This window comes from Cervus canadensis, chromosome 16 (assembly GCF_019320065.1).
Source record: "Cervus canadensis isolate Bull #8, Minnesota chromosome 16, ASM1932006v1, whole genome shotgun sequence".
NCBI classification, from domain to species: domain Eukaryota; kingdom Metazoa; phylum Chordata; class Mammalia; order Artiodactyla; family Cervidae; genus Cervus; species Cervus canadensis.
In genome coordinates this window covers 50,592,780-50,618,396 of record NC_057401.1, presented here as the reverse complement: position 1 = coordinate 50,618,396, position 25,617 = coordinate 50,592,780, and the positions used below count along the sequence as shown (strand labels likewise).

Here is a 25,617-nt window from a genome sequence, read left to right as displayed (position 1 = left end):
TGGGGTGAAAATAGCAATATTTACAAGAAGTTTCAAGATATTCATATATTTTTTGAAGCTCTGTACAGAATTTCTGCTCAATATGTCTGAGAGTATCCAGGAAGCAAACATAGGAAAGGGCAGACCAGTTGGGGCACTTTGTAGCACTTTTGAGGAAAATGACAAATGGTGACTAATGTATCACTGATGAGAATAAAGAAGAGTTGACAGTATCAAAATATATTGCAGAGAAGTTATCAAAATTCCATAAAGATAGATTGACTGTAAAGAGATGAAATAAACGGAGATTTCTAGAAGAATGTCTAGGTTACTATCTGGCTAAGCCAAATGAGTGAGTGGAGAGAGAAGAAAAGAAACAGAACATTTATAAGTAGATAAAATAGGTTGTAGTGCTAGTGTATATCTAAGTAGAAATTCCTGGCATGTACTTAAATACACCAGTTTGAAATTCATTTGAGATTTATGAGCAAAGGGTAAAGTTTTGCATTAAACTTTTACATTTAAGTTTTTCATTAAAAAAAGAAGAGTAAATTATTTTACTCATGCATTTTATCAATGTAAGAAGCAGAAAAAGTTCAGGGACTGAACAGTCAGTCAAAGAGAAAGCTGTTAAGAATTAATGTGCTTTCAGGTCACAACTTTCTGTGCTTGTTTCAGCAGATCTAAGACTTAACCTTGTTTATTTACTTAGGAGATCTTTTTAACATCCTAATATTTTGTTGGAGTACTGAAAGGTTAACATCAGGTTAGCTGTGCTTTCACATCTGATTCCTCTGTGGTCCCATTCAGAATTATGAAAGAGGGCAAAGTTTGCCTGATGAAAATTGGTGAAGCTTATGTTCTAAATGTTAGGTTGCATAATGTTGACATGAGATCTTGTCAAATAATCTTTTAAGTACCTCGATTTATATTTAAGTAACTCAATTTCAAGACCTGTCTTGGTGTGTATAACAGAATATTATATGATATATAAACAATCATGATAACAGAGAACAAGAATAAAGTGTGAACAGAGTCAAGGCAGAAGAATCATGTGTACAATGGAGAAATCTAATTTTTAAACCTAAATGCAGGTAAATGGAAGCATATTTGTGTCTAGCTCAATTCCAGAGGCAGATCAAGAGCATGACTTGAACAGACCCTAATGCACATGCATGATGATTGCTTTATATCACAGAGTCACCACTGAGGATGGAAGAATCTTGGTATATAGAAACAATTCCTGCATATTTTGCAGTAAACACATCTAGATAAAGAATTATTGTATATTGTACTCCTAGGTTTTCCCCAATAAAAAATGAAACAATATGGTATTTTGGGAAAGACTGAGAAATACAAAACATTTGTTAAGAACTCAGAACTTCAACAAAGCCACTGGAGAATCTGATTCCACAGCTGCATTGAGATACACAAAAAACCCTTAGGCTGATAGAACAGCAACATTAAGTACTAGTAGAGGACTAGCCTGCAGAATTTGAACCACATATTCATTACTGACTACCCATGTGTTCTTTGGGAAATATTCACTTTCCTGTGATCCAGTTTACACATCTATAAAATTCAAATAATATTGTAGCATTTATATTTATTTATAGTTTATGCCATGACATTTAGCAGCATTTATATATTTATCATTATATTTATATCTACTTATAACTGATATGCAGACTATATCATGGGAAATGCAGGGCTGGATGAATCACAGCTAGAATCAAGATTTCCAGAAGAAATACCAACAACCTCAGATATGCAGGTGATAGCACTTCGATGGCAGAAAACAAAGAGGGACTAAAGAGCCTCTTGATGAAGGTAAAAGTGGAGAGTGAAAAAGCTGGCTTAAAGCTCACCATTCGAAAAATGAAGATAAAGACATCCAATCTCATCACTTCATGGCAAAAAGATGGGGTAAATGTGGAAACAGTGGCAGAGTTTATTTCTTGGACTCCAAAATCACTGCGGATAGTGACTGAAGCCACAAAACCAAAAAAAAAAAAAAAAAAAAAAAAAAAAAAAAAAAAAAAAAAAAAAAAAAAAAAAAAACCCAAAAAAACCACTTGCTCCTTGGAAGAAAATCTATGACAAACATAGACAGCATATTAAAAAGCAGACATTACTCTGCTGACAAAGATCCATGTAGTCAAATCTACGGCTTCTCTAGCAATCAAGTATGGATGTGAGAAGTGAACCATAAAGAAGGTTGAGTGCTGAAGAATTGATGTTTTCAAACTGTAGTTCTGGAGAAGATTCTTGAGAGTCCCTTAGACTGCAAAGCGATCAAACTAGTCCATTCTAAAGGAAGTCAACCCTGAATATTCATTGGAAGGACTGATGCTGAAACTCCAATATTTGGCCACCTGATGCCAAGTGCTAACTTATTTGCAAAGACCCTGATGCTGGGAAAGATTGAGGGCAGGAGGAGAAGGGATGACAGAGGATAAGATGGTTGGATGGCATCACCGCCTCAGTGGACATGAGTTTAAGTGAACTCAGGGAGATAGTCAAGGACAGAGACGTCTGGAGTGCTTCAGTTCATGGGGTTGCAAAGGGTGTGACACAACTTAGTAACTGAACAACAAAAACAGCAGCATTTATAAAATTGTGGGAATTATGTGAATGCACTTGAAAGAATGCTTACTAACTAAATGATTATTCCTTTTACTCAGAGGATTGGACAACTTCTCTCATGTTATCCTACTGAAGGCTTTCGTATCGAGAAGGTTCTTTTAAAAAAACTTATCATAACTCTTCATTTTCTCTGAAATAAAGTGATCCGTGCTCACCATTTTTCTCTATATGATTCCCATAAACATTTTTTAAAATTGGAGTATAGTTGACTTATAACATTGTGTTAGTTTCTGTTGCACAGTAAAGTCATTCAGTTATAAGTTCACATGTATCTTCTCTTTTTTAGATTCTTTTCCCACTATAGGCCATTACAGAGTATTGAGTACAGTTTCCTGGACTGGAATGGGTGAATTTAACTCAGATGACCATTATATCTACTACTGTGGGCGGGAATCCCTTAGAAGAAATGGAGTAGCCATCACAGTCAACAAAAGAGTCTGAAATGCAGTACTTGGATGCAATCTCAAAAATGACAGAATTGTCTCTGTTCGTTTCCAAGGCAAACCATTCAATATCACGGTAACCCAAGCCTATGCCCCAACCAGTAATGCTGAAGAAGCTGAAGTTGAACAGTTCTATGAAGACCTACAAGAACTTTTAGAACCAACACCCAAAAGAGATATCCTTTTCATTATAGGGGACTGGAATGCAAAAGTAGGAAGTCAAGAAACACCTGGAGTAACAGGCAAATTTGGCCTTGGAGTACAGAATGAAGCAGGGCAAAGGCTAATGGAGTTTTGCCAAGAGAAAGCACTGGTCATAGTAAACACCCTCTTCCAACAACACAAGAGAAGACTCTACACATGGACATCACCAGATGGTCAATACCAAAATCAGATTGATTATATTCTTTGCAGCCATGATGGAGAAGCTCTATACAGTCAGCAAAAACAAGACTGGGAGCTGATTGTGGCTCGGATCATGAACTCCTTATTGCCAAATTCAGACTTAAATTGAAGAGAGTAGGGAAAACCACTAGACCATTCAGGTTTGACCTAAATCAAATCACTTACAACTATACAGTGGAAGTGACAAATAGATTTAAGGGAGTAGATTTGATAGACAGAGTGCCTGATGAACAATGGACAGAGGTTCGTGACATTGTACAGGAGACAGGGAGCAAGACCATCCCCATGGAAAAGAAATGTAAAAAAGCAAAATGGCTGTCTGAGGAGGCCTTACAAATAGCTGTGAAACGAAGAGAAGTGAAAAGCAAAGGAGAAAAGAAAAGATATTCCCATTTGAATGCAGAGATCCAAAGAATAGCAAGGAGAGATAAGAAAGCCTTCCTCGGTGATCAATGCAAAGAAATAGAGGAAAACAACAGAATGGGAAAGACTAGAGATCTCTTCAAGAAAATTAGAGATACCAAGGGAACATTTCATGAAAAGATGGGTTCGATAAAGGACAGAAATGGTATGGACCTAACAGAAGCAGAAGATATTAAGAAGAGGTGGCAAGAATACACAGAAGAATGTACAAAAAAGATCTTCATGACCCAGATAATCACAATGGTGTGATCACTCACCTAGAGCCAGACATCCTGGAAGTCATCCTGTGAAGTCAAGTGGGCCTTAGAAAGCATCACTATGAACAAAGCTAGTGGATGTGATGGAATTCCAGTTGAGCTATTTCAAATCCTGAAAGATGATGCTGTGAAAGTGCTGCACTCAATATGCCAGCAAATTTGGAAAACTCAGCAGTGGCCACAGGACTGGAAAAAGTCAATTTTCATTCCAACCCAAAGAAAGGCAATCCCAAAGAATGCTCTAACTACCATAAAATTGCACTCAATCTGTTTTTAGAAAAGGCAGAGGAACCAGAGATCAAATTGCCAACATCCTCTGGATCATCAAAAAAGCAAGAGAGTTCCAGAAAAACATCTATTTCGGCTTTATTGACTATGCCAAAGCCTTTGACTGTGTGGATCACAATAAACTGTGGGAAATTCTGAAAGAGATGGGAATACCAGACCACCTGACTTGCCTCTTGAGAAACCTATATTCAGGTCAGGAAGCAACAGCTAGAACTGGACATGGAACAATTGACTGGTTCAAAATAGGAAATGGAGTATGTCAAGGCTGTATATTGTCACCCTGCTTATTTAACTTATACGCAGAGTACATCATGAGAAATGCTGGGCTGGAAGATGCACAAGCTGGAATCAAGATTGCTGGGAGAAATATCAATAACCTCAGATATGCAGATGACACCACCCTATGGCAGAGAGTGAAGAGGAGCTAAAAAGTCTCTTGATGAAAGTGAACAAGGAGAGTGAAAAAATTGGCTTAAAGCTCAACATTCAGAAAACTAAGATCATGGCATCTGGTCCCATCACTTCATGGGAAACAGATGGGGAAACAGTGGAAACAGTGTCAGACTTCATTTTTTTGGGCTCCAAAGTCACTGAAGATGGTGACTGCAGCCATGAAATTAAAAGACGCTTACTCCTTGGAAGGAAAGTTATGACCAACCTAGATAGCATATTAAAAAGCAGAGACATTACTTTGCCAACAAAAGTCCATCTAATCAAGGCTATGGTTTTTCCAGTGGTCATGTATGGATGTGAGAGTTGGACTGTGAAGAAAGCTGAGCACCAAAAAATTGATGCTTTGGAACTGTGGTGTTGGAGAAGACTCTTGAGAGTCCCTTGGACTGCAAGGAGATCCAACCAGTCCATCCTAAAGGAGATCAGTCCTGGGTGTTCATTGGAAGGACTGATGCTAAAGCTGAAACTCCAATACTTTGGCCACCTCATGTGAAGTGTTGACTCATTGGAAAAGACTCTGATTCTGGGAGGGATTGGGGGCAGGAGGAGAAGGGGACGACAGAGGATGAGATGGCTGGATGGCATCACCGACTCGATGGACATGAGTTTGAGTAAACTCTGGGAGTTGGTGACGGACAGGGAGGCCTGGCATGCTGTGATTCATGGTGTTGCAATGAGTGGGACACAACTGAGGGACTGAACTGAACTGAAGTGATAGCTATGTCATATTTATACTCTTAAAATTTTATTGATGACAGTTCAGTTCAGTTCAGTTACTCAGTCGTGTCCCACTATTTGTGACCTTAGGGAGTGCAGCACGACAGACTTCCTTGCCCATCACCAACTCTCAGAGCTTTTTCACACTCATGTCCATTGAGTCGGTGATACCATCCAACCGTCTCATCCTCTGTCATCCCCGTCTTCTCCTTCCTTTAATCTTTCCCAACATCAGAGTCTTTTCCAATGAGTTGGCTCTTCTCATCAGGTGGCCAAAGTATTGGAGCGTCAGCATCAGTCCTTCCAATGAATATTCAAGGTTGATTTCCTTTAGGATTGACTGGTTGGATCTCCTTGCAGTCCAAGAGACTCTCAAGAGTCTACTCCAAAGTCCTTATTAGTTATCTATTTTATATATAGTAGTGTGTACATGTCAGTTCCAATTTCCCAGTTTATCTCTTTACTTGCCTTCCACCTCTGGTGATGATAAGCTTGTTTCTTACATCTGTGACTCAATTTCTGTTTTTCAAATAAGTTCATTTGTATCATTAATTTAGCTTTCACACATAGGTGATATCATATGATATTTACCTTTCTCTGTATGACTGACTTCACTTTGTAAGATAATCTCTAGGTACATCCATGACACTATGAATGGCAATTTTTCATTCTTTTTTTATGACTATGTAATGACTCCTATAACCATTTTAATCCTTAGAAATGTTAATAAAAGACCAATTAACTAGTACAGTTTTCTTTACAGGTTGATTGTGTCAATCCCCTTAGAGTTCAAGACAGCTTACTTTGAAAGACCAATCCCATAGGAATAGTGAAGTGAGTGAAAAAAAATTAATATGATAAAAATATAGGTGTTATCTTACAGAAAGATAAGAAGCTGTAAGCAATATTCTGTCAATACTTGTATTAAAAACCAAAAGTATAACATTATTGGGGATGGGGTTATTGTCAGTGATAATACTGGATGGTCATATTTGTTTATAATCTGTTGGTCAGGGAGTATTTTAACAGCCAAGGTTTTTAGACTCAAACCCTATTATTTTAGACAATATACAATAAAGAGTGCTCAACACAGTTATTTTCAGAAATGACTTTTCTTGAATTAAATGAGAAATTTCTTTTGATAATCCTCATTCATATTCTGCCAAGAATAGTAATGGTTTATTTTATTTAACATTAAACAGTACTCAGCCACTCTAGTGAAATATTTTTCCCAATATGAGATGCTAAGGAAACAAGAGCTGGTCAATACATGGCTGTCCTTTCACTGTGCTCTGCTCTTTCCTCTTTGTTTTGCTTCTTCTTAGACTGCTAGGAATTGTTAGACATTCTCAGGTTCAGTATCATTAGATCAAATATCAGAAGTCAAAAGATTACCATGGAGTAACATTGTATCACTCAATTCTGAAATATCTTAAAAATCATAATAATCTTTTGAAGTAGTTATTTACATGTTTCTAGCTATTTATTTTAGCAATTAAACTATATTTTCTTGATAAAACCAGGTGATTACAACCTAGATATGCTTTAGTTCTCTATTATATCTAGAATTTTGGAAATTTTAAGTCTTTAAAATTTCTTTACATGAACCCATATAATCCAGAATTTAGGGAAGAAATATAAGTTCCCATATACTTATTGTGGCTGTTCATTGGAGAAGTGAAAGTGAAAGTCACTCAATCCTGTCCAACTCTTTGTGATCCCACAGACTATACAGTCCATGGAATTCTCTAGGCCAGGATACCAGAGTGGTAGTCTTTCCCTTCTCCAGGGGATCTTCCCAACCCAGGGATCAAACCCAGGTCTCCCTCATTGCAGATGGATTCTTTACCAGCTGAGCCACAAGGAAAGTCAGAAGTTCATTGGAAAATGAATCTAAATATCTCTAAAAATGTATTACTGAAATATTTCTTAATATTAATTCATATAACTTCAATCAGTTTTCCGTATTCTATGTTTTCATTGTTTTACAAACCTATCTTACTGCTGTAATTGGCATAAGAATGTTTAAAATACTATGATGGTTTCTGCACAATGAACTCTAAAATTATTGGGCTGGCCAAAACTTTTGTTCGAGTTTTCCTATAACATGAAAAGCCCAAATGAACTTCTTGGCTAACCCAATATAAAGATATGTCACCGTTACAATAAAGTGTGAGAGAGCTGCTGATATAATCTCTATTTAGGAGACTTGGCCAAGTTTCATATAGACAAACAGGGTCCAGGCAGTCTGACCTCTCAATCATTATACAAATCACACCTTTAACAAAGAAACTCATTTACACAAATCCAATTTCACAAGATCCTCACAAACTGATTAGGAATGAAGAGGGAAAAGAACAATTTTCCAGATTACAGCTTCTATGTATTTTTCTGACATGGCAGCAGAAGAGATAATATTAAACTCATAAGTTTGCATCACAGTGAATTTGGTAAGGAGCAGAGGGCTCAACTTAATAGGCAGAAAATAAGACATGCCCCTCTCAAGGATTTGCAAACTGGAGAGCTCAGCACATTTAAAAGTTGACTTTGCAAAATGAAGGAACTATGTAAAAACTGAATTTCACTTAAGGATTTAATTTAAAAAATCCAAACACTGTTGCAAAAAATCCAAAGAAAGAGAATAAAAAAGAAAGAACATTGGTAGGTGCTCACTCATAATTTAAAATCTTGACTTCTATAACAAGCCAGCTTTTTGTTTTTTATCCACCTTTGTTTTTTTTTTTTTTTTCCAATAGTGTTTAGGATTGTTTTTTTCCATTCCTGACCCCCCTCCCCCCAGTGGAGGTTTCTGTCACTTGTATCTGAATGTCTTCACTTTAACTGCACTTTCTGATATTGCCTTGGTTGTTTGGAGCTTCCAGAATCAGCCTGTGTATCTTTCAAAGTTATCGCCCCAGTAAGGCAGCATCACTCATATCTCCATGAGGTCCCTCTTCCAGGCTTCTGAGACAACAACAGCACCCAAACATTGCTTCTTCCTCCGAGACCTGCCTCCCCATTCCAGGGTACCATAGTTACCTGGGTCTCTTTCTCTAAACTTCTATGTTCCACTGACTCCTATCTCTCTTTTTGTTACCCAGCCCTAGATGGGGAGGGGTAGAGAGTGGTTACTTCCTGCAGTTACTAACTGAGAGTTATTCAGAGTCCTTTTCTTTCTTTCTTTTTCTTTTTTTTTTGTCTTTATTGTTCTTTAACACATATTTGAAAGATTCCTTACCTCATTTCTTCTCTGTTAAAATAACTGGCAGAATAACTTCTTTTTTGAGAAGATAATGAACTATAAATTGATAATACCAAATTTCATTATACAAGCAGGATATGAGGTGTTAGTTTTATCAAGCCCTCTTGAGCAGTATCATGTTAACTCAATTGATAGGTGAAAGGATTGTAATTTTATAAATAAAAAAGCATAAAGTATTTTATTACTACAGAAGTTACTTATATATATTTATTACTTGTCATATCTTCCAATACTTTAATGCTTAGAAAGCTGTTTCCCTTTTAGATATTTGAACAATAGTCATATATATTTCTTCTATTTTATAAAGTTCTTTTTCATATACATGTGACCCTTCAATTCTTCGGGGATTTGCTGTTGATCATTAATCACTTTTTGGAAAATGAGAAAAATTTAACCTGACATTGCAGCTTAAGGAAATGTTTATATTTCTTAACAGTTATACATACTCTGTATTCTACAAAATCATAAATTGTACTATAGTAGTTAAACAAGATTTTTCATATATTGTTTTCCTAGTATATGCTGGGTCCTTTAGAAATGTGACCACTATTATGTCCATGTGGCCACTTCTATAGCTTCATGTATATCCATACAGGTTTAATACCAGTAATGCGGTTTTGCTTTTCCTTTTATTATACATTTGTGATTGTTCTGTGTGAGGGTGGGGTTGGGGGAGAAAAGATAGTAGAATTTCATACTAGTTAATAGCATGGGCTTTTGAATGCTAGAGATTGTTTTAGAATGCCAGTTTTCAATCTTGCTAGATTATGATCTTAACAGGTCATTTAAACTCTAACTCTTCATTTCTTTAACAATAATCTGATCATTATCTCATAAAGTTTCTATTAATATTAAATGAAATTAGTGTTTAGTAGTGAAGTGGGAATATTTTAGGAACACAACAGGTGGTAGCTATTAAAATTATTTGTCATTTTTGGAACTCATTCAGCTTGATCTTCCACATCTCTACTCAAAGTATATCACCTGTAAGAAGATCATCCAGATATACAAACTCACTAAAACTTTACTTGGACACATTTTCTAATCTGCCTCAAGGAGGGTTCAAATTTCCTCCCTCTGAGCATTTTCCACCGCTTAACTATAGCTTAATTTAGGTGCATGCATGCTCAGTCAAGTCCCAATCTTCAATCCCCTGGACTGTTTGCCCACCAAACTCCTCTGTCCATGGATTTTTTCAGGCAAGAATCCTGGAGTGGCTTGCCATTCCCTTCTCCAGAGGATCTTCCCAACTCGGAGATCGAGCCCATATCCTGCTTCACCCTGCATTGTCAGGAGGATTCTTTACCTCTGAGCCACCTGGAAAGTCCACTATTGCTTAAACCACTCTGCATTTCACTTGTGGAATGCCTGCATTCCTAAGTAGCCTTGAGCTCCCAAGAGCTGAGAGTAGCATATTGTGAATGAGGGAGGAAGGAGAAAGTAGTAGCTAAGATCTAGAGAGCTGTTTTATACTTCTGTTATCATTTCCTTTTCTATCAACTTCACTGTGCCAAAACTTTTCTAGTTTTCTTTTTTTTTTTTTTTTTAGATCATTTTCACTTATATGTGAGAAACTCTCCCAATTACTTCTGGAAAAATTATAAATCCATGGTCTATAGCTTTTACTTACCAGGAAAAATTAAGAAAGAAAAATAGCTGACATTTTATACAGATGTCAGTTTATAATTGTAAAAATACTGTTAAATATGTAATTTTACACAAAAATAGCAACAACTGAGTCTGCAAACATATTTTTCTACCAAGGAAATAATAAGTGATACGTGGAAATATTATTTAAATATATATTTTTTATTTTCTGTATCAAATCACCAGTGAATCATTTATTTTTGTAAATGGAAATTTGTACCTCTTAATCTCCTTCACTTGTTCCTCTCATCCCACCACCCAGTATATTAATGTATATGAATAAATATATATTGCGTGTGTACATGCTATGTAGCTTTAACCGTATTCGTCTCTTTTGGGGCCCCATGGACTTAAGCCCATCAGGCTGACTTATCCATGTAATTCTCCAGGGAAGAATACTGGAGGGGACTGCCATGACCTCCTCAAAGGATCTTCCCGACCCAGAGACTGAATTCATCTCTTAAGTCTCCTGCATTGGCAAATGGGTTCTTTACCACTAGTGCCACCTGTGAAGCCTCAAATATATATTAATAAAGGTGTTATTTAAAAATATTGAGAAAAAAGAAAACTTCATTAATGAATGAATGAAATGTTTTAATATAATAAAATATAAGTATATTCAGTTATAAAATTAATTACATGTATTATATATATTCAGATATACCCTTTGAATGCAGAGTTCTAAAGAATAGCAAGGAGAAATAAGAAAGCCTTCCTCAGTGATCAATGCAATGAAATAGAGGAAAACAACAGAGTGGGAAAGACTATAGATCTCTTCAAGAAAATTAGAGATAAGAAGAGAACATTTCATACAAAGATGGGCACAATAAAGGACAGAAATGGTATGGACCTAACAGAAGCAGAAGATATCAAGAAGAGGTGGCAACAATACAAAGAACTATAGAAAAAAAGATCTTCATGACCCAGATAATCACGATGGTGTGATCACTCACCTAGAGCCAGACATCCTGGACTGTGAAGTCAAATGGGCCTTAGGAAGAATCACTATGAACAAAGCTAGTGGAGGGGATGGAATTCCAGTTGAGCTATTTCAAATCTTAAAAGATGCTGCTGTGAAAGTGCTGCGTTTAAAATGCCAGCAAACTGGGAAAACTCAGCAGTGGCCACAGGACTGGAAAAGGTCAGTTTTCATTCCAATCCCAAAGAAAGGTAATGCCAAAAAATATTCAAACTAATGCACGATTGCACTCATCTCACACGCTAGCAAAGTAATGCTCAAAATTCTCCATGTCAGGCTTCAACAGTACATGAACCATGAATTTCCAGATGTTCAAGTTGGCTATAGGAAAGGCAGAGGAACCAGAGATCAAATTGCCAACATCTTTTGGATCTAAAACAAAGCAAGAGAATTCCAGAAAAAACATCTACTTCTGTTTTATTGACTATGCCAAAGTTTTTGACTGTGTGGATCACAACAAACTGTGGAAAACTTTTAAAGAGATGGGAATACCAGATCACCTTACTTGTCTATTGAGAAATCTGTATGCAGGTCAAGAAGCAACAGTTAGAACCAGACATGGACCAATGGACTGGTTCCAAATTGGGAAAAGAGTACCACAAGGCTGTATATTGTCATCCTGCTTATTTAACTTATATGCAGAGTACATCATGCAAAATTCTGGGCTGAATGAACCATAAGCTGGAGTCAAGAATGCAGGGAGAAATATCAATAACCTCAGAAATGCAGATGATACCACCCTTATGGCAGAAAGTGAAGTAGAACTAAAGAGCCTCTTGATGAAAGTGAAAGAGGAGAGTGAAAAAGTTGGCTTAAAGCTCAACATTCAGAAAACTAAGATCATGGCATCCAGTTCCATCACTTCATGGCAAATAGATGAGGAATCAATGTAAGCAGTGAGAGACTTTATTTCTTGGGCTCCAAAATCACTGCAGATGGTGACTGAAGCAATGGAATTAAAAGATGTTTGCTCCTTGGAAGAAAAACTATGACCAATTTAGACAGCATATTAAAAAACAGAGACATTACTTTGCCGACAAAGGCCTGTCTAGTCAAAGCTATGGGTTTTCCAGTAGTCATCTATGGGTGTGAGAGTCAGACCATAAAGAAAGCTGACAGCTGAAGAATTGATGCCTTTGAACTGTGGTGTTGGAGAAGACTCTTGAGAATCCCTTGGACTGAAAGGATATCAAATCAGTCAATCCTAAAGGAAATCAGTCCTGAATAGTCATTGGAAGGACTGATGCTGAAGCTGAAACTCTAATTCTTTGGCCACCTGATGTGAAGAACTGACTCATTGAAAAAGACCCTGATGCTGGGAACATTGAAGGCAGGAGGAGAAGGGGATGACAGAGGATAAGATGGTTGAATGGCATCACTGACTCCATGGACATGAGGTTGAGCAATTCTCCAGTAGTTGTTGATGGACAGGGAGGCCTGGCACGCTGCAGTTCATGCGGTCACAAAGAGTTGGACACGGCTGAGTGACTGAACTGAACTGATGTTCATAAGAATAATCAAAATCTCTAGAAATATGTAAATTATAGCTTTTTCTAGATGGGAAAAATAATCAGAAAGTTGTCAATTACTTAGTAAATTACAAATTAGGGACCTAGTGAAAATTGTTTATACCTCCTAAATGCTTAAAAAATACAATACTGCAGTAAATATAGCACTTTTCCTTGGAAAAAACCTGATGTTTGTACATGAAAGTGGGTGTTGGAAGAGTTGCAATTTGATTACTGTGAAGTGATGAAGAGAGGGTTCTCTGAAATCAGATGGGAAAATTGTAGCACCTGATGTGGGTATGGAGTTCATTATAAACGCTGTGAGGTGGCCGGTAGATGTCTGCAATGTGCATACGTGCACCTTTTGTGTATTCAGTTGGATGCAGTATTTTGTATTCACCTAGTGTTTCTTGTGGATAAAATAGTGCATGTGTGTTAGTTGCTCAGTCATGTCCGACTCTTTGCAATCCCATGGACTGTAGCCTGCCAGGCCCCTTTGTCCATGGAATTCTCCAGGCAAGAACATTGGAGTTGGTTGCCATTTCCTTCTCTAAAAATAATGCATAAATACATGCAGAATTGGTATTACGTGAAAATTACCACATTGGAATACATTTGTGTCTAGAAAATAAGCTTTATAGCAGAATTCACTGTATTTCAAATTCACTAAATCACAGTCATCATCCTTGTTTCCAAAAATAATAGGGGGCTTAAAATTGCAGCCAGAAATATCATAAATGTTTTCTCCACCAAGAACACCCAATCAAGAATCACCTCCAGTTAGAGATAAGAATCTGTGGAGAAAATTGTTGGTGGATTAAAAGTATTATAACAAAAAATGAAGAAAAATAAATCATACTATTTTCCTAGAAAGTAAAAGCCATTATTATAGATAAATTAAACAAACTAGGTACTAATTTAATTTGGAAAAAAAATGGAAGGCTTTGTCCATTTCAGTTCATCAAAGACAATTCATCTAAGATTGAAAAGTGATTCAATATCCACAAAAGGAGACTTCCCCAGTAGCTCAGTTGGTAAAGAATCTGCCTGCAACACAGGAGACCCCTGTTCAATTCCTTGGTCTGGAAGATCCCCTCAGGAAGGACAGCAATTGCCCACTCCAGTATTCTTGGGCTTCTCTGGTAGCTCAGATGTAAAGAATCTGCCTACAATGTGGGAGACATGGGGTCCATCCCTGCTTTGGGAAGATGCTGTGGAGGAGGTCATGGCAACCCACTCCAATATTCTTGTCTGGAGAATCCCCTTGGACAAAGGATCCTGGTGATCCTGCTGGGCTCATGGACAGATGTCCATGGGGTCACAAAGAGTCAGACATGACTGACCGACTAAGCACACACACGTACACAAAAGTCACTTCTGTGTTAATACAATTTGGTCATGGGAAGAGATTATACCTGTAATATCAAAAGTTGATGATTATATGATCCCAAGTGTTGCAGATTCTAAGTTTGTATCTACATCATTGAACTACAGACTGCTTTATTAATCATTGGTATAAAATTCATTGAAAATAGAAAATGTTCAAAGAAGCAAGGGCACAATAAAACATCTGAACCATCTATGAAGTTCAGAGAGTGTTTATAAGCAACATTTTTTAAAAAGCAAGTTTCAAAACATATAATTATTTCAATAACAATTCTTTTACTTGTTTTTTAAATTCATACTAACTCTAAAACTCTACCTTCAGAATCAGTAAAAGGTAAACCATATTTTTCAATTTCAAGCAATAAATATTCTTAGAAATCGTGTAAGATAATTGAAATCAACTCTATATTTTTAAAAATTAAAAAAAATAGTTAAAATTTTTGAAACCATGTAAAGTGCATTTTATTGGGATTTCTAATTGGAAAACGTTTTATTATTTCCACATAATTAGTAATCTGTTCCTCCCTCCATATTCATTATTGGTATCTCAATTCAGCATTTTATTTAAATCTTTCCCAAACTATAATTTTGTTTCAAAATATTGGTCATATGAAATTAAAAATATCATTGGATGATGTCTCTAGGAAATGTTACCAGGAAAGTTGAAGCTGAGAAATCTGGGTCAAATTTTGGTTCAATTTTTTTCTAATCCAGTTCACATTTAAGACAGTTGCCTATTTTAATTTTTTGCACACTTTGCATTCATAAGCATGTGCATACACACAGATTAACAAAAACTGATACATAAACACAACTCAGTCTTCAGGACTGAGAACGAATTTCACATCAGGAGACTGGTAGGCCCAGTCTCCTCAATATGTAAGGGCACAGTTAATTTTTCCAGGCTATTTTTTCAAGCTGTGCATTCTCCCCACAACTGTCTGCTATTTTAAATTCTATTCTGAGCAATGGTGACTGAACAGTATAGAGAGGGTAACCAAAACTCTCTTAAGGAAACATTTTATAATTTATAAATTCATAAAAGGAAATATTATTTTATAATAAATAAAATTAAATAATGGAAAGTGATAACCAAAAGTACCTTCTCCATATGCCCATCATTTTGATTTTGTAGCTTATGTGGCAAGAAAATATTAACAAATTATTGGGACATACTTTAAAGCAGATATAGAAAGTTTTAAAGAAGACAAAATGCAAACTTTCATAAATTTCAATAAATATTTACTATTCTTGAGTCCATATTTCACTTGCTTAGCAATCATATTGAGGAAAGAGATGCCCCTCTCCCCACATGGTGAGCAAATGGAGTTCATCTTCTGTGGATAGGAACTCTAAAATATCAATAGCAGGACAATTGAGAGAGGAGGCTGGGCCCTGCCCAGATAAGAGACCACATATTTCTCACTCTCAAAGTCAAGGAAACTTTCCCAACTAGAAAGCTCCTTAGAGGTCCAAAGGAGAGTGATGTCAAGTCTACCCATAGAGCTCTTTGCTGGAACCCATCTTGATTGACACATGCACACACACACACACACCTGGGATGACCCTAAGATATACCAAACACGGACTCAGAATCAGACAAATCAAAATGATTGACCAAAGGAAATCCAGAAGAAACACCCCATAAAAGTGATTTAAACTACTCTGAGGGCGCTACTCTCTCTCTGAGTCCACCCATGTGTCTATCTATAGATACTATACTTTTTCCTCCTAATAAACACTTATTTCCCTACTTGCTCCCTTTGTGGGAATTCTTTTCTGCAAAGCCAAAGGGACGGGGCCTTGTCACCGACCACTGGTCTAGCGGTTAGGACTGATTCTCTCACTGCCATGACCTGACCTCAGTCTCTGGCTGGGAACTGAAATCCAGTGACTTCAAGCCACTACAGGCCAAGTTCACCCCAGATCAATATTGCTGTAATATCGAATACATAGATTCTTGAGTTAATTTATAATTAATCTCTGTGTGTGTATGAGTATGGTTGGGGGTGGTGGTAATCTTTACCTTTATTTCTATTGCCTACTGGAGTCTCTGACACTTTGTGAGAGATGATTGTTAGTGAGTGTTTATTGAATGTTAATGAATATTTGTTGAATAAATGAATGACAAGGTCAACTATGCACAGTGGAGGACATAATGTAATAAGGTCAGAAGTCTTAGGTAACACTTCAAGAAGGATATCTAGAAGAGAAATTATAACAAGGGAAAAGAGGACTTCCCTAAAAACAACAACAACAACAAAAAAAAAACAGAAGACGATGGTGCTAGTGGTAAAGAACCCATTTGTCAATGCAAGAGATATAAAAGACACAGGTTCAATCTCTGGGTCAGGAAGATCCCCTGGAGGAGGGTGGCGGACACACTCCAGTATTCTTGCCTGGAGAATCGCCATGGACAGAGGAGCCTGGCGGGCTACAGTCCATAGGGTCACAAAGAGTCACACTCAACTGAAGCGACTTAACACAACAATGCCTGGTAGTCCAGTAGATAAGAATCTGCCTGCTAATCCTGGAGACCTGGGTTCAATCCCTGGTCCAGGAAGATTCCACATGCCACAGGTCAACTAGCCCTATGTGCCACAACTACTGAAGCCCATGGACCTAATGCTCAAGCTCCACAGCAAGAGAAGAGACTCCAATAAGAAGCTCATACACTAAAACTAGAGAGTTGTCTCCACTGTCTGCAAATAGAGAAAGCCCTTGTGCAGCAACAAAGACCCAGTACAGCCAAAAATATAAATAAAGAAAGAAAGAAAATTTTAAAAAAGAAGAGGAAAGGCAATCTTGCTACATTTGGGAACAGTGTATAATAGCACCTAGGACAGAACCTGAAACAGAGCAGGCCTCAGGTAATTTGTAGTGATTGAACCCAGAGCCTTGTCCTTTATTCCACTTGATTGCCTGTGGTATAACAAAATACCTCTTTCCTAGAGTGTGACTGTGTGCACACACACTCATGCATGCATGTGTGAAATGGACGGGTGATAGAATTATAGCTTCAGGGCTATGTGTGTGTATACACAGAACAGTGCTGCAATTTGCTAGAAGGATACACTCATAATTATTTTCTTTTTCTGCATTGACCTTCTGTCTCCAAACTAATGATTTTTCTATTGAACAAGTGCACATTAGGGGCATAAATTGTGGTCATGTTGTATGTTTGCTACAAAAGATACTTTTAAAAATATCACTGCAGTGTTAACTCTAAGGATGCAAGGCTCTTCCTTGTTAAATATCATCTTGCTATTCAAAAAGGGACCAAATGAGTGATCACTGATGTGCTTATATAACAGAAATAGCTTGTCTACTCCCTGTAAAATTTAGGATATACTGAAAGCCTAAAAATGTGACACTTTTTTCCCCTGACAATCAGTTATACAAATAGTCATAAAATTGCAATTACTGCTCCTTCCTTGACAATAACACATGGGTTTGCCCATGACACAGGTTTTCCCATGGCAATCAGCATCCTGGGGCTGTAATCAGGACCAAGTTAGTGCTCCCTCAATTGACATTTTGAATAACTTCAACTCTAAGAATCAAAGTCAGAATTTATTGCAAGTGCCATGTAGAGCTACCTTTAACTTCAAATGCAGCCAAAGTTGAATTTTCTTATGTGAGGCAGATAAACACTTGGAAGAAATGAGTTCACCTTCAACATCACCAATCTAAAGCTCTAACACAACCTCAAACATAGAAGTCAAAATAGGGTTGATTGCACAGCTGTTTACCTGCGGTCAAATAAGAGTACCTATTTCAAAAAAAAAAAAAAAAAGTACCTATTTCCACACATTTATTTAGAACATACATTGCAGCACTGCTTTAATGCAATTTAATGATGTGATAATATAATTCCTTAGAACACATAAAGCTATACATGTGTATCATCCTGCATGTGTGTCCATGTGTGTAAGATTTTTAATATCCACATCTATCTTGACAGCAAATGAAGACAGGCATTTTTATTCCCATTCAAGAAAATTGAAGCTGAGGGTCAAGAACTGATTTGGTCACATGAGGAGTATATGCCAGAGAAGAAATACAACCCTATCATTGGAAAATAGGCTCATTTATGTAAAATCTGTTTCTCAGAGCTCACCAGTCATTTTGTTTTTTCTTTTTTTCAGATCATGTCTGGATTTCAAAGAACATGCAATGTTACATCTCATTCAAATAACTGTCTCTGTAAATTGAAGGTCTGGAAGCAAATGAAAACCTAGAATTTTGATTGGAATTTGAGGGAGTTTTGCTAACCAGTATAGTTTTACATATCCCCACAGAAAATCCTAATTACTAAAGAAAATCAATTGCTTTATTTCATAGATTTCAAAAATTAGGTAACTGTAGACCATGTGTGTTTCAGTTAACTGTAGGATTTTCATCCATGGGGTAACCACATTCTTAGTTCATTATAAATATCTTATGGGACAAATAAGTCTCATTGCTCCTTTGTTATGATCTCAAAATGGTTTAATAGGCTATGGTAGTCATGATTCCATAGAATTTAATTAATTTTTAATAAAGACCATTAGCTTAAGTGTAGATTTTTCCATCTCTCTAAAGCTTTCATGGAAATAATCCTCTAAACACTATTTTTAAAACTTGTATCGATTTGGAGGTTAAAATATATTTATGATAAACTTAGAAGGAATTTTAAGTGTCAATGTACTCTATGGGCAAAGATATGCTACACAGAATGCAGGCATATTGCATAATCAACATAAGCTTTAGTGACAGAGAGCTGAGTTTTTCTAAATGCTGTCACCACTGACAACATTTTTCAGTTGAATCCGGGTTTGAACATGATTTATCCTCTACAAAGAGATCACAGGAGACACCCAGTTGTTCTCAATAAGACTGAACATATTTACTATTTATAAAGTGACTTCAAATAAGATTGAACATATTTGTCTCATTCTACAGGGAAAATACGATGGGCATTGTTAGTTCAAATAATTCTGAGCACTAGTTTGGAAGTTTTTGTTTCCTGGTAATATTTCTTGAAAATCAGAGAAGGAAGATGCTGTCAGCAAGTTAGACCCTGAATTTATTCCATTAACAGAATAAATTAAAGGAACAAAAGTTAACATTTTAGAGTCTTGCACATACAGGACAAGCAAGAAATACTGACTGAATGAATGATTTAGTTGAAATGAACCCTATGAGTGATTTTGCTTTTATTCGAGTTAGAGAAATAATTGGAAGTTTTAGTTGAAACAAGTATTATTTTTAAAAAGAAGAAAATATTCAGGAAAGTAGAAAATAACACTTGTTTTATGTTCAAAAAATGTAATTTCCCTCCTGCATATATCCCAGTATTGGGCAATTGCTCCAGGTGATTCCTGACTTTACAAAGAGAAATTAAATCTCATATAATTTATTGGAATGAGAATGATCAGCTATAGATCAATCTCAGTTGCATATTTCATGTAATTCAAGTTAATAGAACATAAAACTGATACATTATTTAAATTGTATCCCAAATGTAAAATTGTGTATTAAATATGTATCCATTTTGACTGTAGGCATATTGGTTATCTTAAGTGGTTTATATCTGAGTTCTTAATGTATCACTTTAAAAATTCTATTCTCCTAGTCAGGGCATTAACAAGCTATAAAACATAGCTCATCTTATTGAAGGTTTATTTACACATATGACAATATCTTCCTATGATACTATGGAAAATCATCAGAAGAAAACTGACACAGTGGTATGAATGGTTACTCCTGAGAAAAGGCCCTAGCTTGCAGGTAGTGGTTTTTGGTGTTGCACATGTCTAATCTGACTCAATAAATAAAAAGATATTTTCAAAAGTTATCTTTAAATATTTATATGTTTGAAATTATGACATGAGTCAAAAATTACCATAAATCCAAAGTCATTGTATGAGAAGAATATTGTAAATAGAAAGCAGTATAGTAAAACTTGGAAGTAGGCATAATTTCCATCCATGAAAAATTTGAACAGTTTTCAACAAGTGTGAAATTAAAATAAAACAATGTATCTATATAAACAAAAATTCTTGGAAAAGAGGGGAGAGGGAAAGAAGAGAATTCTAAATGTGTATGTCTCAATGTTTTTTGAAGGGTTCATGATAGGTGATTGTACCCTTTGGACTTTAGAGGGGTGCTCACCAACTAGGGTTTGACTTGAAGGTGAAATATCAGAACATGATCAGGAAATGAATGTTCTTAGAATAGGATATGATCATAGTTTCCATCATATATATTCCTTAGGACAGTCATGTCAGTCTGTTTCTCTTCTGTTAGGGTCCCAAACATAATTAAGTCTTCTCTACAGAAGTTCCAGAATAAGTGAGACCCTCTCCTTTTCAACAATTGCAGAGTAGAACACTAACTGGACTCTAATAAACATTTCCTCTGTCCTGAAATGCTACATGAGTTCTATCCCACCTGATAACCTTTGTTTTTCTAATATATAAATATTTCAGTGTTCAGGGATTTTATTTAACAGGTTAATTCAGCCTCTATTCAGTACAGATATATGTATGTATGCATGGGCATATTCACTGATTATGCACATATCTTCAATCTCTTAACACACTCATGTTTTGTATTGGACTGTATATTCTCACTGATGTTGTCTTACTCAAATCCTGCACATGGGTCTGTGAAAGATTAAATGACATTTCCAAATTATACTGCCAAAAAATAAGTAAAATCAGGATCCAGACCTTAGTTTGCTGACTCCAAGTCTTTCCACAAAGGAGCACACTCCATATCATGGAGATATACCTTATATGTTTATTGAAATATAGTTGATTTACAAAGTTGTGTTAATTTCTGCTATGTAGAACATTGATTCAGTTATACACACATATTCTTTTTCTATTTGTTTCCATTCCAGGATATTGAACATAGTTCCCTGGTCTATATAGCAGGACCTTGTTCATACATTCTATATGTAATGGCTTGCATCTGGGAACTTGAAACTCCCAGTCCATTTCTCCCCTACCTTCCCCCACCTTGGTAACCACAAGTCTGTTCTCTATGTGAGTGAATCTACCTTGTTTTGTAGATAGGTTAATTTGCCCCATATTGTAGATTCCACATATGAGTGATATCATATGGTATTTGTTTTTCTGTTTCTGACTTATTTCACTTAGTAGGATAATCTTTAGTTGCATCTATGTTGCTGCAATGGTATTATTTCTTTTTTTTTTTAAATAGGTGAGTAGTATCTGTTGCTGGAGAAGGAGATAGCAACCCACTCCAGTGTTCTTGCCTGGAGAATTCCATGGACAGAGGAGCCTGGTAGACTACAGTCCATGTGGACACAAACAGTCAGACATGACTGAGTGGTTAACACAACACAGCAACAATCTGTTGTATATAGGTACCACGTCTTCCTTATCCATTCATCTATCGTGGGACAATCAGGTTGCTTCTGGGTCTTGGCTATCGTGAGCGGTGCTGCTATGAACATATGAGCTGCATGCACTTTTTGTATTAATTGTGTTCTAGATATATGCCCAGGAGTGGGACTGCTGAATTATATGGTAATTCTAGTTTAAGATTTCTGAGGAACTCTCATACTGTTTTCCACAGTGGCTATACCAACTTCCAGTGTAGGAAGATTTCCTTTTCTCCACATCCTCTCCAGCATTTATTATATTTGTAGACCATTTTGTGATGGTCATTCTGACTCATGTTAGGTGGTATGTTATGGCAGTTTTTATTTGCATTTCTCTAATAATTAGCAGCACTGAACATTTTTTCATGTGTCTATTGGCCATCTGTATATCTTCTTTGGATAAAAGTCTAGGTCTTCTACCCATTTCTCAATTGAGTTGTTTGTGTTTTATTGTTGAGTTGTATGAGTTGTTCATATATTTTGGAAATTAAGCACTTTTCAGTCACATCATTTTCAAATATTTTCTCCCATTTTGTAGGCTGGGTTTTTTTTTTTGTTTGTTTGTTTGTTTGCTTTTTAATGGTTTTCTTTGATATGCAAAAGCTGGTAAATTTGATTAGGTCCTGTTGGTTTAGTTTTCTATTCTATATCTATTGCCTTGGCAGAATGACCTAAAAAAAACCATTGGTACAATTTATGTCAGAGTATGCTTTGTCTATGATTTCTTCTAGAAGTTTTATAGTGCCTTGTTTTATATTTAAGTCTTTAAGCCATTATGAGTTTATTTTTGTGTATGTTGTGGGACTATATTTTAACTATAATCTAACTTCATTGATTTGCATGAGCTGTTCAACTTTCCCAGCACGACTTTCTGAAGAAACCATTTTTTCCCCATTGTATATTCTTGCCTTCTTTGTGGAAGGTTAATTGACCAGAGGTTTATGCATTTATTTCTTGATTCTACATTCTGTTTTATTAATCTATATGTCTATTTCTGTGTCATTACCATGCTGTTTTTATCATTCTAGGTTTGCAGTGTTTTCTGAAGTCTCAGAGGGTTACGCCTCCTGCTTTGTTCTTTTTCTTCAGGATTGTTTTGCAATTCTGGGTCTTTATGTTTCCGTCTATATTTTAGAATTATTGGCACTAGTTCTGTGGAAAATGTCATGGCTAATTTGATAGGGATCACATTAAAACTGTAGATTGCTTTGGGTAGTATTGTCATTTAAACAATATTATTTCAATCTGAGAGCATGAAATATCATTTTATTTCTTTGAATCATCTTTAATGTCCTTTATTGATGTTTTATGGTTCTCAGCATATAAGTCTTTCACCTTCTTACTCAGGTTTATTTCTAAGTATTTTAATTTTTGGTGCAATTTTAAAAGATATTGTTTGTTTATAGTCTCTGCTATTTCATGGTTAGTATAAAGAAATACAATTGATTTCTTTATATTAATCTCATATCCTATCTTGCTGAATTCATTTAGCAGTTCCAGGACTTTTTGTGTGGAATCCCTAGGGTTTCTATATAGAGTATCATGTCATCTGCATATAGTGACAATTTTACTTCTGCCCTTCCAATTAGAAACACTTTCTCTTGTCTGACTGCTGTGGCTACTTCTTCCCTCTTCTTCAGTCTTTTGGAAGAATTTGAGAGGGATTAGCAAAATTTTTCTTTATATTTTGTATGAAGATAAGTTTTTAAACCAAAAACATTTTGCATGTTAAATTTGTTCTAGCTATTAATTGATGTACTCTTACAACAATTTTTCCGGGAGATATCTCTGTCCTATTTACCTCTGAAAAAAGATATTTATTTTTTTTTCCTAAAGCAGTCATTAAATTGTGCTCCATCAAAATTATTTAGCTTCTGAGTGTATAATACTGCACAACTTATCCTATGAATGGGAGTTACAAATCAAACTCCACTTGCTTGCTTAGAGCACCTTTGCTGCACTTGCATGGAGCAAACAACACCAGTGATATTCAATGGAACATGTATAAACAATTGGAAAATTGTTATCAAAGGTAAGAAACATTTTAAAGAGATGAGAAAATTAAATTTAAAGCAACAGATATTTGTTTCCTTTTTATGGTAAAATATGCATAACATAAAGTGGCAATAGACATGTTCTAGACACTTATAATGTCGTTTGCTAGGAGGTGTGAATAAACAAAAGCAAGATAGGTATGTTTCTTTCAAGAATAATATAGTGTATTCATATACAGAATATAAAATATAAATAATAGCTACATTCATCACAATGGATATATAAATCATAACTGCAAGCAAATATTAGGAGTTATCCAGGATATTGGGAATGTATTTCCTCTCATCTCTAAAGTAGTCATGTAAGGTACTCCCTGGTTTGTTCATTAAAGATGATAAAATAGAGGCTCAGAGAGAATAAATTACTTTTCTGAAGCCACAACCATTAACACTTTCCACTGTGTCATGCTACTTTTCATATATAAATATAGTTATTGAAAGTCATGATTTGATTGCAGTAGCCCACAATTATGGTATACTGGAATAGTTCATTGAGAAAGCGATGACAAAAGAAATGAAAAATTTTAGCTTTCATGTATCAGTAAGTTATTCTTATTGAGTGTTCTATCCTTCTACCTTACACGCCAATGCTTTCTCTCTTTCATCCACTGAGAATGACCATTTTTAATTTCCCCTAAAAGAATACATTATAAATATGAGTACTAAAATATGTTGAGGCAACATAAAGATTGAGAACTGCAGCTACAGATAAAAAGCTATACACTTAAGCAGTGATCTCACTCCTGGGCTTATGCCTAGAGAAAAACCATAACTTAAAAAGATACATGTAGCTCAATGTTCATAGCAGCACTGTTTACAGTAGCCAGGACATGGAAGCAACCTAAATGTTCACAGACAAAGAAATGGATAAAGAAGTGGTACATATATACAATGCAATATTACTTATCCATAGAAGGGGGGGAAATGGGTCATTTGTAGATGTGAGTGAATCTAGAGCATGACATTCAAAGTGAAGTAAATCATAAAGAGAAAAACAAACATCATATATTAGTGCATGAATGTGAAACCTAGAAAAATGGTATAGATATTCTTATCTGCAAAGCAGAAATAGAGACACAGACGTAGGGAAGAAATATATTGATAATGAGGGGGAAAGGAGGGTGATGGGAGGAAATGGGAGATGGGGATTCACACATACAGTCCTGATGAAAAGTGAAGGTGAAAGTCGCTCAGTAGAGTCTGACTCTTTGCGACCCCAAGGTCTATATAGTCCATGGAATGAATTCTCCAGGTCAGAATACTGGAGGGGGTAGCCTTTTCCTTCTCTAGGGGATCTTCCCAACCCAGGGATCAAACCAGGTCTCCTGCATTGCAGGTCTATTCTTGACCAGCTGGGCCACAAGAGAAGCCCAAGCATCCTGGACTGATACCATGTATAACATAAGTAACTAATGAGAACATACTCTGTAATACAGGGAACTTTACTTAATGCACTCTGGCGACTTGAATGGGAAGGGAATCCAAAAGGGAGAGGATATATATATGGATGGCTGATATATTTTACTGTACAGTAGAAGCTAAGACACTATTGTAAAGCAACTATACTTCAATAAATATTAATTTTAAAAAAGAAGTATTGAGAAGAGAACAATTAATTTTGAAAATCAAATTGGTTTCCATGAGTAACTCCATTTGCATGGCTCTTAAATAAACTCTGAGAAGCCCAAAGCATTAATATTATTGATTTTATTTACATAAGGTTATCAAGTGCCTTAAACAAAGAACTATTCCTTTGGGTCCATCACCCCTACCA

At 36.0% G+C, this 25,617-nt stretch overlaps 1 protein-coding gene across 5 annotated transcripts in view; it reads right to left on the bottom strand.

Moving 5' to 3' along the window:
- Nucleotides 1-25,617, bottom strand: part of CDH18 (cadherin 18) — a 1,183,249-nt gene that overhangs the window by 203,071 nt on the left and 954,561 nt on the right. The gene's annotated exons all lie outside the window — the stretch shown is intronic.